We start from the raw sequence: 15,196 nt of genomic DNA, 5'->3' as shown, positions 1-15,196 counted from the left end.
TTAAAAAATAATTTGATAACTTGATTGGAGTTTCAGATGGAATATAACTGTAAATTCACAGAGAAAAATCTAGGTGTTTAGGCTGTAATTAAGCTCTTGCTCTCTTCCACTCTTTGGGAAGCATATTGGTTATATATGCAAGTAAATTACCAGTAATGGTGACAAGAAGGCAACATTTAAACAGATGCATTTAAAAGCTGTTAAAAAATAAATAATCTACACAATACAGACACAACCTAAACATATTCCCTGACAGCCAGATATATGCCAAATTAGTTTATTTAAAAATTTATTCTGTTCAAAGTTTTAAACAGAAGATTCTATATCATGTTTGATGAAAGTGTGAAATACTGTTTACAGGTTAAACATTAGAAATGTTTATCAGTGTTTGAAATGGGCCTGAGCTGATTAATACATCAGTGCAGAGTGAAGTAATTTAGCCCTACATTATGGAGCGCTCAGAATTTGACACATTTTATTATTGAAGATTGTGTCTTAGCATTGCTTAAATAAATGTTTTTTTTTTTTTATTTAAATATATTTAATGTAAATATAGGCCTACTATAATCAGTTTTGATATACATTCTTGTCTACTCTGATGTTTTAAACACGCTATGGTCATTAAAATGTGCTGCGAAAGCATAGAAAAGGCACAGAAAATAATTTAAATTTATAGGTTAAAACTATTTGTAATCTACATGTGTATACATATTTTACCCTTGTTTTCTTTTTTTCCAGAGGGAATTATAAAATAAGCTAAAGACTTTCATGTTTACTACAACTTAATTATTAATCATGTACCAGTGTTTTATAGCAAATGTAACCAAAAAATGTCCCACATTATATGTCCCAGGTTATAATTTTTTGCATTGTCAGCGATACCAGACGCACATTCACACACACAATGGAAACATGAACAGCTAGACGTGCTAATGAAACGTAAAATACTACTGCTTTTACTGCTGTTGATGTTTGGTGCAGCCATCTTGCGTTCTGAACTTGTGGGTTTATTCCAGTTGAAATGTTCTACTTAGAACTTGGAAATTTCCAGTTCTGAATTCCTACTTCAGATGGAATGCAGTATAAGGATTCACATTAGAGCTCGACCCAACCTGCCCCATACACTGTCATTTTGAGCCAAAGCCCGAATTAAACCTGACCTTTTTTGAGTAAGTAGAGCATTAAAACTGAGCTTTTAAAAAACATTTTCGTTCTGTTTAGAATGAGTGAAGAATGAATAAGACCTATTATTTAAGAAAAATATTATTAATTATTAGGAACAGATCTCCAAAAGATTATAACATGAACAATGCAAACAATGATCCAAAGGCCTAAACATTAGGCTACAACAATGTCTGAATGACTTTCCTCTAATCTAGTATAATATAACATGGTTTAAGAAAATAAAATAAATTCTTTTATAATTTTATTTATATTTTTTTCCCATTTTCTCCCAAATTTACACAGCCAACCCACTCGTTAGGACTCCCCCTATCACTAGTAATGCCCCAACACACCAGGAGCACACTCTTTCTCCGATACATGTGAAGTCAGCCACCGCTTCTTTTCGAGCTGCTGCTGATGCAGCATTGCCAAGCAGCCAGCACATTTGGAGGAAAGCGCAGCGGCAGGTGAAGTGCGTAATATGGACAGTGTGCACTTTGCACTTGTGCGACTTTTTTTTAAAAACAGTTTGATTTGTTTCTGCTATATTTTGATTCATAGCTTTATATAAAATGAAAATAACTTATAACTATATTGTTTTCTTTAGCCCGAGGAACCTGAGGAAAGTGGTGGGAAATCTCGAGCCAGGTCAGACCTTGGGTTGGGTTTGGGCAGAGAACCTAAGCTCTTATTCACATATTGAACTTTGTGTTATTGTGTTCTCAGTGACATGTTGAACTACACTGCCAGTTTGAGGGAATGTCATTGCCATCCACTGCAAAGGAGGCAAAGGTGATGCTGAAGTTTTCACTGATTTAAAGACATCATCAATGTTTTCTATATGTATTTGATTTGATTTTTAGGTTAACCCATCACCATAGTTGTTCAGCTGAATGTCTAAAGCCATATCCAAACTGGATTCACTTATTCATTTTAGCTGAGGAGGTTTTTTTTTCACGGGTACGATGGTGTGTACATGGTTGATTGACAGCGTTTAGTTTGAGAGTGCGCAGGTACTGTATTTCTCCTGAGGTGAGGTGAATGTGTATGTATATATTCAGTGTGTCAGAACTGCTCCTTTAGTTTCTGCTGTGCTCAGTTGAAGACTGAGACCAAGTAGTTAAACATACAGCTCTGGGGAAAAAAATGGTTTTCATGCATCTTGGCATGTTCTCCTCCACCAGTCTTACACACTGCTTTTGGATAAGTTTATGCCATTCCTGGTGCAAAAATTCAAGCAGTTCAGTTTGGTTTGATGGCTTGAGATTATCCATCTTCCTCTTGATTATATTCCAGAGGTTTTCAATGAGATTTTTAAGTGGTTTCTTTTTTTCCCAGAGCTGTATGTATGCACTCTCCTACAAAAGTATTGAAACACTGAGGCCAATTGATTATTTTTTTCTTCTGCTCTAGTGAAAACATTTTGGTGTAACAAAAATATAATTTGAAGATGAATATTGAAGACAAATTGGTAAGTTCGGACAAAAGCTGAATTGTTGACCTTTTGTCTCCTATTCATCTTTTAATGTCAAACCCAATTTGTTTTCAGTCTAAAGCAGAAATAAAGAAATGAGACTGACTTATCAAGTACTTTTGGGGGGCAGTGTATGTTTAGGGGCTGTTTCCTGTGTAGTTCCAATTAAAATCTGCAGTCAGTCTGCTCCTTTCAGAGTGACTGCACTGTTATGTGTATTGGTTATGTAATTTAATGCTCCTGGGCATTGCTGTGTTTGTTGTGCAGGTGTGGGAAAGGGCAATGGCAGTGATCTGAAGGTGCGGATCATAGTGAAAAGAGAGCAGGTGTTCCAGTGTGTCTGTGCCACGCAGACGAACTGTAGGGTAGGCTAACTTTTAAAGGTTTTCTACAGTATAAATCTGTATTTACTTCCTCATAGTCAAATGACAAGAGTAGTTTCAGTACAAAAAAGTGAAAAACTGTGAACCTTAAACACAGTGGTTTCCTAATTAAAACCAGAGCTATATGGCATATCCAGAACAGACATGTGAAGTGGGCTAATCCCACAACCCCTAAATGATTTAGTAGTTTAGGGTGATTTCACACCTACTTTTTTTATTTGTCAAAATAAACTGTTCATATTTACGTGTAGTGCTGTTTGTTTGGACATGGATGAGTACAGTAATCACAACTGCAATGAGACTGCTGAGAACTGTTGGTCTGAACTCTGAATTGGTTGGTTTGTGATGAGAACATGATCTGACCTTGATCCAACCCATCTGTCAAGCATACTCAGTTTTAAGATGTGGAGTCAGTCAAATGAACACATGCCACCTCTGCTGTTGTTCCATGTTAAACTGCACATAAATCTGTTTACTTTCTTGCTCCCAGCCAAGACAGCTCTGACCAACAACCAAAGAGATTACAAAGATTGTTGTGACTCATTTTGGTGAGCTTGAATTTTATCCTCTGTTAAAACAACAAACCATGAGGGAAATGCTCCAAGAGAATCAATTAATTACCTGACTTGGACCAGAGCAAACAAACTATAGTGTGAAAAAACAGCCTTACATACACTATTAAAAGATTTTGTACATACATACACTAGTGAAAGCGTTTGTGAATCGGTATCATCTTAACCCCAAATCATATTTTAAATATGTACTAAAGAACAACTTTTAAATATTCAATAAGCTCATGATATTGAACCTTTAAAGACAGTAGCAGCCCACTAAAACATAAATCACATTGTAATTGTTGGGAAAGGTCTTTCAGATGTTTGTCTTATGTTCCTTTGTGTTTATTTTACTGTTCGTTCATATACTGTGTTCTCATATTTTACCAGCTGTTCCCAGATACTGAAAACAATGCCGTGGTGATCAGCTTTCAGGAAGGGCCAGTGGTTTGTGGTGATGTTAAGGTCATGTTTGAATCCAGGGCTGTAAGTTCCCAATCTATTGTAACGTAAGAATGATTTTATGGACATCGTTTTTTCCAGTTGTTTGGCAAAATGTTTTTTCTCTATTGTTCTCTATGCCCAGGGTCTTCCAAAGGGGTATGAGGACTATCCTTTCTATATCTGGTTCAACACTTCATTTGTAGAGAACAACAGGTGAGGTTTTTGCTGTCCATTGTCCTCAGAAGCAGACACTGGCTTTGTTTACCTACCAGACCACTCTGGTTTTAGATTTTATATATAAAAATGCCAGGCCACTTAATTCATTAATTAGAATATTTTGATATTTTGTCCCCTCTCAGTTTAGTAAACATTACTGCTTTCAATGTAAAAGGAAAAATCATATGGACTGCTGCTTGAATGCAATCTATAATGCTTTGGTCCCAAAACAGGCTCTATCTGTCAAGGGAGGAACTGGACAACCCACGTAAGTCCAAAACCTGGGACATCTACAAGGAGGACTTTGGTGTGACCGTGTCTTTCAGTGACCCTGCACTTATGTAGCAGACGACACTTGCTTGTGTATCTCAACTAAAACCCTTAAGCCCTGCACAAGGTCTAAATCTTTGCTCTAATGTAGGTTTTCACACACTTATAAAAGGTGAGTGATGTTTAGGGATTGGATTCGGGCATATTTTGCCCCTAAAGCTATAGCTATATAACCTCAACTTTATGTCCATCCCCCATCTTCACTGTAAGAGCTTTTTACTGAGCCGTGCATACATCACAATATTATGCATTTGTTTGTCAAATGTTTTTTTGTCTTTAAATGAAGACAAATGTTTGTGTCAGTTTAGCATATTATGCTTCCAAAATGTAAATCTTACTCTTTAAGCTTGAGTGTACATCAAATAAAGCAATCGAGGCTGCCACTGTGAAATGGTCAATGGTTATGTGTGCAGAAACATTTTTTTGTAGTACACATGTATTGAAATAAATACTAATGTCTCTGTAACACTTGTCTGTCTCTTTTTTGAATTAACAACTGATCTGGGTTGCTGAATTTCTGCAATTGTTTTTAAGGATAGATCTGAGTGACTTGTTTTTTTAGAAGTAAAAAGTCTGGTCTTACAGGTGGGCTTGCAACTCTAAACTCTTTAGAATCAGCAGTTTTAGAGGTGACCTTTTTCAGAAGCGCTGTCAGTGCCATTCTCATATAAAAGGCTTAAAATCAAATCTCAAATGTGCAGCTTTTATAATAGTAAATAAAATAATGTACTATGTAATTGTGTAGAACACAAACTGTATAAACACAAAATTTAATTCTAGAATTGATATACACTATCTGCTGCTGTCAGTATCAAAAATCAGAGGGAAAATATTAAACTGGGGATTCACAAAAATGTTTATACTTAACTTAAGAGGTCTGTTTTGGTTATTTTTCTTAATGTTTATTTTGTACCACAAAAATGGAATAATAATATATATACCTTTTATGATACACTCACATTTCAGTGCTTGGTTTGACTCTGTTTTTTTATTTTCCTAATGGTTTTTTAAGCCTTCACATCAGTGTATCAGCACTGGCATTCAGAGCCCCTTATTCACCATCGTACTCCATTGGACATTTCAGGGACAACAGCCTTTTTTGCCCAATTATAAACACTCTTCTTGTAAAAGTTATCCAGACATAGGTAAAAAAAAAAAAAAAAAAAACAGTTGAACTATAAAGTATTGAAAGACTAGGATACTAAAAGCCAGTAATGTTAGCCCTGCTTTATTTGTCTCACTATCTTTATATATCAGTTGCTTTAAACATTATAATGTTAAGCATAATTTTATTTATAAATTTAAATAGAACAAAACATAAATGTTGTTTTAATAAACGTTAGCAATACATAATCTCAAAATAACACATCAAAAATACAGTAGACTAATAGTTTAAACCATTAAACCCAGCCTTTCATTGAGCTGAGAGAAAATTAAGTGTGCTGTTCAATTTCCAACGTTAAGAAATGGGTTAGACAAGCTATACTAATGCACCATCCATCATCTATCAGCAGTTCAGCTGTGACTTTTGGAAGAAACCAAAGTCAATGGAAAGGGGCGGGGGGCGGAGGAAGGATGTCTGAGATTTAATATAACAATATTATTTTAATATAACTGTTCATAGTTAATTATTATACTTACTCTGAATTACATACGAGTGCTAGTAAAATATATATATATATATATATATATATAAAAAAATATATATATATATATATATATAAACATTTCGGGCACCGTAGCCCCCACACCTAGTTTTGAATGGTCGTGTCTCCCCTGAATCAGTCAGTAACAACAAGACGGTCGCCCTTTTCTTCGGGATCTTCAGGGAGTTTGCAGGAGGTGTAATTTATGGGGAACAATCATTAATGTTGGGTTAAATAATCTAGTGTTTTTTCACTCTGGTGCTGAAGGTCCGCTGCGCTGCTCTTTACTCTGTTTTCATTAAAAGCCCCTCAGTCTTAAAACAGCGGCAGTAAAACAGGCGGAGCGGTGGGCCTCCAGCAGCAGTAGTGATTAACCCTGCCGGTGTAGAGTGGAGCAGCGCGAAGGGAGCTCTTTCAGTCCCGGTGAGTAATTTAGCTAGCTGGCTCTCGGCGAAGCGCGGTCTTATTATAATACTTAACTACAGCGTGGTGAAACTATTTAAACTGAAGCGTGTTAATGGCGAATAACGCTGTAAGATAGCTAAGGCTAGCGAGCTACGGTGGAGCTGGCTAAGCTAATTAGCTTAGCCAGCTCCACCGTAGCTCGCTAGCCTTAGCTTCAGTTAGCCCGATTACCTGCAGCAGCTGCCCGTTCAGAAAAAAAAACCCACAACCAGCGCTGTTTAAGAGCTGCTTTACGAGCTTCTCTCCCAGCATAGGGTGTGTTTTTCTCAATCAGCAGCTGCTTTTAAACCACGCTGTAGTTTAGTAATAAGATCGCGCTTCACCGAGAGTTGAAACAGCCAGTTAAATTACCTAACAGGGCTGAAAGAGCTACTCTCGGTTCTCCGGTCTAATTCGGTCTAAATGAACCCAAACACCTTTGGTTTATTTAGATTTAAGTTAGCAGTTTAATCACTCTAGACAAAAAACGAAAATAAGAATAAAAAAATAAAAAAAATGAAAAATAAAAAACAATAAAATAAGGGGGGGCGTAGTCTGCGCATGCGCCAGATTTTGTGGCCGCGCGTGCGCAGTAGACCGATTTTTTTGCGGTCTTCTGCGCATGCGCGGCCGCAAAATCTGGCGCATGCGCAGAAGACCGCAAAAAAAAATCGGCCCACTGCGCATGCGCCAGATTTTGCTGCCGCGCATGCGCAGAAGACCGCAAAAAAAATCGGTCCACTGCGCATGCGCCGGATTTTGCGGCCGCGCATGCGCAGAAGACCGCAAAAAAATCGGCCCACTGCGCATGCGCGGCCGCAAAATCTGGCGCATGCGCAGAAGACCGCAAAAAATCGGCCCACTGCGCATGCGCCAGATTTTGCGGCCGCGCATGCGCAGAAGACCGCAAAAAAATCGGCCCACTGCGCATGCGCGGCCGCAAAATCTGGCGCATGCGCAGAAGACCGCAAAAAAATCGGCCCACTGCGCATGCGCGGCCGCAAAATCTGGCGCATGCGCAGAAGACCGCAAAAAATCGGCCCACTGCGCATGCGCCAGATTTTGCGGCCGCGCATGCGCAGTGGGCCGATTTTTTGCGGTCTTCTGCGCATGCGCGGCCGCAAAATCTGGCGCATGCGCAGAAGACCGCAAAAAATCGGCCCACTGCGCATGCGCCGGATTTTGCCGCAAAATCTGGCGCATGCGCAGTGGGCCGATTTTTTTTTGCGGTCTTCTGCGCATGCGCCAGATTTTGCGGCCGCGCATGCGCAGAAGACCGCAAAAAAATCGGTCTACTGCGCACGCGCGGCCACAAAATCTGGCGCATGCGCAGACTGCGCCCCCCCTTATTTTATTGTTTTTTATTTTTCTTTTTTTTTTATTTTTTATTCTTATTTTCGTTTTTTGTCTAGAGAGAACAAACTGCTAACTTAAATCTAAATAAACCAAAGGTGTTTGGGTTTATTTAGACCGAATTAGACCGGAGAACCGAGAGTAGCTCTTTCAGCCCTGTTAGGTAATTTAACTGGCTGTTTCAACTCTCGGTGAAGCGCGATCTTATTACTAAACTACAGCGTGGTTTAAAAGCAGCTGCTGATTGAGAAAAACACACCCTATGCTGGGAGAGAAGCTCGTAAAGCAGCTCTTAAACAGCGCTGGTTGTGGGTTTTTTTTTCTGAACGGGCAGCTGCTGCAGGTAATCGGGCTAACTGAAGCTAAGGCTAGCGAGCTACGGTGGAGCTGGCTAAGCTAATTAGCTTAGCCAGCTCCACCGTAGCTCGCTAGCCTTAGCTATCTTACAGCGTTATTCGCCATTAACACGCTTCAGTTTAAATAGTTTCACCACGCTGTAGTTAAGTATTATAATAAGACCGCGCTTCGCCGAGAGCCAGCTAGCTAAATTACTCACCGGGACTGAAAGAGCTCCCTTCGCGCTGCTCCACTCTACACCGGCAGGGTTAATCACTACTGCTGCTGGAGGCCCACCGCTCCGCCTGTTTTACTGCCGCTGTTTTAAGACTGAGGGGCTTTTAATGAAAACAGAGTAAAGAGCAGCGCAGCGGACCTTCAGCACCAGAATGAAAAAACACTAGATTATTTAACCCAACATTAATGATTGTTCCCCATAAATTACACCTCCTGCAAACTCCCTGAAGATCCCGAAGAAAAGGGCGACCGTCTTGTTCTTACTGACTGAATCAGGGGAGACACGACCATTCAAAACTAGGTGTGGGGGCTACGGTGCCTGAAATGTTTATATATATATATATATATATATATATATATATATTACTAGCACTCTTATGTAATTCAGAGTAAGTATAATAATTAACTATGAACAGTTATATTAAAATAATATTGTTATATTAAATCTCAGACATCCTTCCTCCGCCCCCCGCCCCTTTCCATTGACTTTGGTTTCTTCCAAAAGTCACAGCTGAACTGCTGATAGATGATGGATGGTGCATTAGTATAGCTTGTCTAACCCATTTCTTAACGTTGGAAATTGAACAGCACACTTAATTTTCTCTCAGCTCAATGAAAGGCTGGGTTTAATGGTTTAAACTATTAGTCTGCTGTATTTTTGATGTGTTATTTTGAGATTATGTATTGCTAACGTTTATTAAAACAACATTTATGTTTTGTTCTATTTAAATTTATAAATAAAATTATGCTTAACATTATAATGTTTAAAGCAACTGATATATAAAGATAGTGAGACAAATAAAGCAGGGCTAACATTACTGGCTTTTAGTATCCTAGTCTTTCAATACTTTATAGTTCAACTGTTGTTGTTTTTTTTTTTTTTTTTACCTATGTCTGGATAACTTTTACAAGAAGAGTGTTTATAATTAGGCAAAAAAGGCTGTTGTCCCTGAAATGTCCAATGGAGTACGATGGTGAATAAGGGGCTCTGAATGCCAGTGCTGATACACTGATGTGAAGGCTTAAAAAAACATTAGGAAAATAAAAAAACAGAGTCAAACCAAGCACTGAAATGTGAGTGTATCATAAAAGGTATATATATTATTATTCCATTTTTTTGGTACAAAATAAACATTAAAAAAAATAACCAAAACAGACCTCTTAAGTTAATTATTACATTATTTTATTTACTATTATAAAAGCTGCACATTTGAGATTTGATTTTAAGCCTTTTATATGAGAATGGCACTGACAGCGCTTCTGAAAAAGGTCACCTCTAAAACTGCTGATTCTAAAGAGTTTAGAGTTGCAAGCCCACCTGTAAGACCAGACTTTTTACTTCTAAAAAAACAAGTCACTCAGATCTATCCTTAAAAACAATTGCAGAAATTCAGCAACCCAGATCAGTTGTTAATTCAAAAAAGAGACAGACAAGTGTTACAGAGACATTAGTATTTATTTCAATACATGTGTACTACAAAAAAATGTTTCTGCACACATAACCATTGACCATTTCACAGTGGCAGCCTCGATTGCTTTATTTGATGTACACTCAAGCTTAAAGAGTAAGATTTACATTTTGGAAGCATAATATGCTAAACTGACACAAACATTTGTCTTCATTTAAAGACAAAAAAACATTTGACAAACAAATGCATAATATTGTGATGTATGCACGGCTCAGTAAAAAGCTCTTACAGTGAAGATGGGGGATGGACATAAAGTTGAGGTTATATAGCTATAGCTTTAGGGGCACAATATGCCCGAATCCAATCCCTAAACATCACTCACCTTTTATAAGTGTGTGAAAACCTACATTAGAGCAAAGATTTAGACCTTGTGCAGGGCTTAAGGGTTTTAGTTGAGATACACAAGCAAGTGTCGTCTGCTACATAAGTGCAGGGTCACTGAAAGACACGGTCACACCAAAGTCCTCCTTGTAGATGTCCCAGGTTTTGGACTTACGTGGGTTGTCCAGTTCCTCCCTTGACAGATAGAGCCTGTTTTGGGACCAAAGCATTATAGATTGCATTCAAGCAGCAGTCCATATGATTTTTCCTTTTACATTGAAAGCAGTAATGTTTACTAAACTGAGAGGGGACAAAATATCAAAATATTCTAATTAATGAATTAAGTGGCCTGGCATTTTTATATATAAAATCTAAAACCAGAGTGGTCTGGTAGGTAAACAAAGCCAGTGTCTGCTTCTGAGGACAATGGACAGCAAAAACCTCACCTGTTGTTCTCTACAAATGAAGTGTTGAACCAGAAATAGAAAGGATAGTCCTCATACCCCTTTGGAAGACCCTGGGCATAGAGAACAATAGAGAAAAAACATTTTGCCAAACAACTGGAAAAAACGATGTCCATAAAATCATTCTTACGTTACAATAGATTGGGAACTTACAGCCCTGGATTCAAACATGACCTTAACATCACCACAAACCACTGGCCCTTCCTGAAAGCTGATCACCACGGCATTGTTTTCAGTATCTGGGAACAGCTGGTAAAATATGAGAACACAGTATATGAGCGAACAGTAAAATAAACACAAAGGAACATAAGACAAACATCTGAAAGACCTTTCCCAACAATTACAATGTGATTTATGTTTTAGTGGGCTGCTACTGTCTTTAAAGGTTCAATATTATGAGCTTATTGAATATTTAAAAGTTGTTCTTTAGTACATATTTAAAATATGATTTGGGGTTAATATGATACCGATTCACAAACGCTTTCACTAGTGTATGTATGTACAAAATATTTTAATAGTGTATGTAAGGCTGTTTTTTCACACTATAGTTTGTTTGCTCTGGTCCAAGTCAGGTAATTAATTGATTCTCTTGGAGCATTTCCCTCATGGTTTGTTGTTTTAACAGAGGATAAAATTCAAGCTCACCAAAATGAGTCACAACAATCTTTGTAATCTCTTTGGTTGTTGGTCAGAGCTGTCTTGGCTGGGAGCAAGAAAGTTTTCTGTGCAGTTTAACATGGAACAACAGCAGAGGTGGCATGTGTTCATTTGACTGACTCCACATCTTAAAACTGAGTATGCTTGACAGATGGGTTGGATCAAGGTCAGATCATGTTCTCATCACAAACCAACCAATTCAGAGTTCAGACCAACAGTTCTCAGCAGTCTCATTGCAGTTGTGATTACTGTACTCATCCATGTCCAAACAAACAGCACTACACGTAAATATGAACAGTTTATTTTGACAAATAAAAAAAGTAGGTGTGAAATCACCCTAAACTACTAAATCATTTAGGGGTTGTGGGATTAGCCCACTTCACATGTCTGTTCTGGATATGCCATATAGCTCTTGTTTTAATTAGGAAACCACTGTGTTTAAGGTTCACAGTTTTTCACTTTTTTGTACTGAAACTACTCTTGTCATTTGACTATGAGGAAGTAAATACAGTTTTATACTGTAGAAAACCTTTAAAAGTTAGCCTACCCTACAGTTCGTCTGCGTGGCACAGACACACTGGAACACCTGCTCTCTTTTCACTATGATCCGCACCTTCAGATCACTGCCATTGCCCTTTCCCACACCTGCACAACAAACACAGCAATGCCCAGGAGCATTAAATTACATAACCAATACACATAACAGTGCAGTCACTCTGAAAGGAGCAGACTGACTGCAGATTTTAATTGGAACTACACAGGAAACAGCCCCTAAACATACACTGCCCCCCAAAAGTACTTGATAAGTCAGTCTCATTTCTTTATTTCTGCTTTAGACTGAAAACAAATTGGGTTTGACATTAAAAGATGAATAGGAGACAAAAGGTCAACAATTCAGCTTTTGTCCGAACTTACCAATTTGTCTTCAATATTCATCTTTAAATTATATTTTTGTTACACCAAAATGTTTTCACTAGAGCAGAAGAAAAAAATAATCAATTGGCCTCAGTGTTTCAATACTTTTGTAGGAGAGTGCAGACATACAGCTCTGGGAAAAAAAGAAACCACTTAAAAATCTCATTGAAAACCTCTGGAATATAATCAAGAGGAAGATGGATAATCTCAAGCCATCAAACCAAACTGAACTGCTTGAATTTTTGCACCAGGAATGGCATAAACTTATCCAAAAGCAGTGTGTAAGACTGGTGGAGGAGAACATGCCAAGATGCATGAAAACCATTTTTTCCCCAGAGCTGTATGTTTAACTACTTGGTCTCAGTCTTCAACTGAGCACAGCAGAAACTAAAGGAGCAGTTCTGACACACTGAATATATACATACACATTCACCTCACCTCAGGAGAAATACAGTACCTGCGCACTCTCAAACTAAACGCTGTCAATCAACCATGTACACACCATCGTACCCGTGAAAAAAAAAAACCTCCTCAGCTAAAATGAATAAGTGAATCCAGTTTGGATATGGCTTTAGACATTCAGCTGAACAACTATGGTGATGGGTTAACCTAAAAATCAAATCAAATACATATAGAAAACATTGATGATGTCTTTAAATCAGTGAAAACTTCAGCATCACCTTTGCCTCCTTTGCAGTGGATGGCAATGACATTCCCTCAAACTGGCAGTGTAGTTCAACATGTCACTGAGAACACAATAACACAAAGTTCAATATGTGAATAAGAGCTTAGGTTCTCTGCCCAAACCCAACCCAAGGTCTGACCTGGCTCGAGATTTCCCACCACTTTCCTCAGGTTCCTCGGGCTAAAGAAAATAATATAGTTATAAGTTATTTTCATTTTATATAAAGCTATGAATCAAAATATAGCAGAAACAAATCAAACTGTTTTTAAAAAAAAGTCGCACAAGTGCAAAGTGCACACTGTCCATATTACGCACTTCACCTGCCGCTGCGCTTTCCTCCAAATGTGCTGGCTGCTTGGCAATGCTGCATCAGCAGCAGCTCGAAAAGAAGCGGTGGCTGACTTCACATGTATCGGAGAAAGAGTGTGCTAGTCTTCATCCTCCTGGTGTGTTGGGGCATTACTAGTGATAGGGGGAGTCCTAACGAGTGGGTTGGCTGTGTAAATTGGGGAGAAAATGGGAAAAAAATATAAAAAAAATTATAAAAGAATGTATTTTCTTTTCTTAAACCATGTTATATAATACTAGATTAGAGGAAAGTCATTCAGACATTGTTGTAGCCTAATGTTTAGGCCTTTGGATCATTGTTTGCATTGTTCATGTTATAATCTTTTGGAGATCTGTTCCTAATAATTAATAATATTTTTCTTAAATAATAGGTCTTATTCATTCTTCACTCATTCTAAACAGAACGAAAATCTTTTTTAAAAGCTCAGTTTTAATGCTCTACTTACTCAAAAAATGTCAGGTTTAATTCGGGCTTTGGCTCAAAATGACAGTGTATGGGGCAGGATGGGTCGAGCTCTAATGTGAATCCTTATACTGCATTCCATCTGAAGTAGGAATTCAGAACTGGAAATTTCCAAGTTCTAAGTAGAACATTTCAACTGGAATAAACCCACAAGTTCAGAACGCAAGATGGCTGCACCAAACATCAACAGCAGTAAAAGCAGTAGTATTTTACGTTTCATTAGCACGTCTAGCTGTTCATGTTTCCATTGAGTGTGTGAATGTGCGTCTGGTATCGCTGACAATGCAAAAAATTATAACCTGGGACATATAATGTGGGACATTTTTTGGTTACATTTGCTATAAAACACTGGTACATGATTAATAATTAAGTTGTAGTAAACATGAAAGTCTTTAGCTTATTTTATAATTCCCTCTGGAAAAAAAGAAAACAAGGGTAAAATATTTATACACATGTAGATTACAAATAGTGTTAACCTATAAATTTAAATTATTTTCTGTGCCTTTTCTATGCTTTCGCAGCACATTTTAATGACCATAGCGTGTTTAAAACATCAGAGTAGACAAGAATGTATATCAAAACTGATTATAGTAGGCCTATATTTACATTAAATATATTTAAATAATAATAAAAAAAAACATTTATCTAAGCAATGCTAAGACACAATCTTCAATAATAAAATGTGTCAAATTCTGAGCGCTCCATAATGTAGGGCTAAATTACTTCACTCTGCACTGATGTATTAATCAGCTCAGGCCCATTTCAAACACTGATAAACATTTCTAATGTTTAACCTGTAAACAGTATTTCACACTTTCATCAAACATGATATAGAATCTTCTGTTTAAAACTTTGAACAGAATAAATTTTTAAATAAACTAATTTGGCATATATCTGGCTGTCAGGGAATATGTTTAGGTTGTGTCTATATTGTGTAGATTCTTTATTTTTTAACAGCTTTTAAATGCATCTGTTTAAATGTTGCCTTCTTGTCACCATTACTGGTAATTTACTTGCATATATAACCAATATGCTTCCCAAAGAGTGGAAGAGAGCAAGAGCTTAATTACAGCCTAAACACCTAGATTTTTCTCTGTGAATTTACAGTTATATTCCATCTGAAACTCCAATCAAGTTATCAAATTATTTTTTAAATAGCTTTTCTCAGTCGATAAACAGAGTCGATAAACGGAGTCGATAAACAGAGTCAATAAATGGAAACACAAAGATCACAAAGAGTAAACTTGACTTTGACTTTGTTTTTTTTTTGTTTTTTTTCCAAAACTTATCCAG

General features: G+C 37.5%; 1 protein-coding gene across 7 annotated transcripts in view; it reads right to left on the bottom strand.

The window, feature by feature from the left end:
- Positions 1 to 10,018: 10,018 nt before the first annotated feature.
- The window catches only part of LOC111190116 (scavenger receptor cysteine-rich type 1 protein M130), a 76,387-nt gene continuing 71,209 nt past the window's right edge, over positions 10,019 to 15,196 (bottom strand). For 4 of the 7 annotated variants that reach the window (XR_007424302.1, XR_007424298.1, XR_007424303.1 and 1 more), the window contains 6 exons: positions 13,408 to 13,588; positions 13,088 to 13,272; positions 12,040 to 12,137; positions 10,989 to 11,084; positions 10,818 to 10,888; positions 10,019 to 10,581 (listed from right to left, as the gene is read on the bottom strand). The gene's annotated coding sequence lies outside the window, so the exon portion shown is untranslated. The remainder of the gene's footprint in view (positions 10,582 to 10,817; positions 10,889 to 10,988; positions 11,085 to 12,039; positions 12,138 to 13,087; positions 13,273 to 13,407; positions 13,589 to 15,196) is intronic. The other 3 variants (XR_007424301.1, XR_007424300.1, XR_007424299.1) reach the window with 3 other exon arrangements.

Source organism: Astyanax mexicanus, chromosome 15 (genome assembly GCF_023375975.1).
Source record: "Astyanax mexicanus isolate ESR-SI-001 chromosome 15, AstMex3_surface, whole genome shotgun sequence".
NCBI classification, from domain to species: domain Eukaryota; kingdom Metazoa; phylum Chordata; class Actinopteri; order Characiformes; family Acestrorhamphidae; genus Astyanax; species Astyanax mexicanus.
The sequence above is the reverse complement of the archived record's forward strand: the minus strand, read 5'-3'. Positions and strand labels throughout refer to the sequence as shown.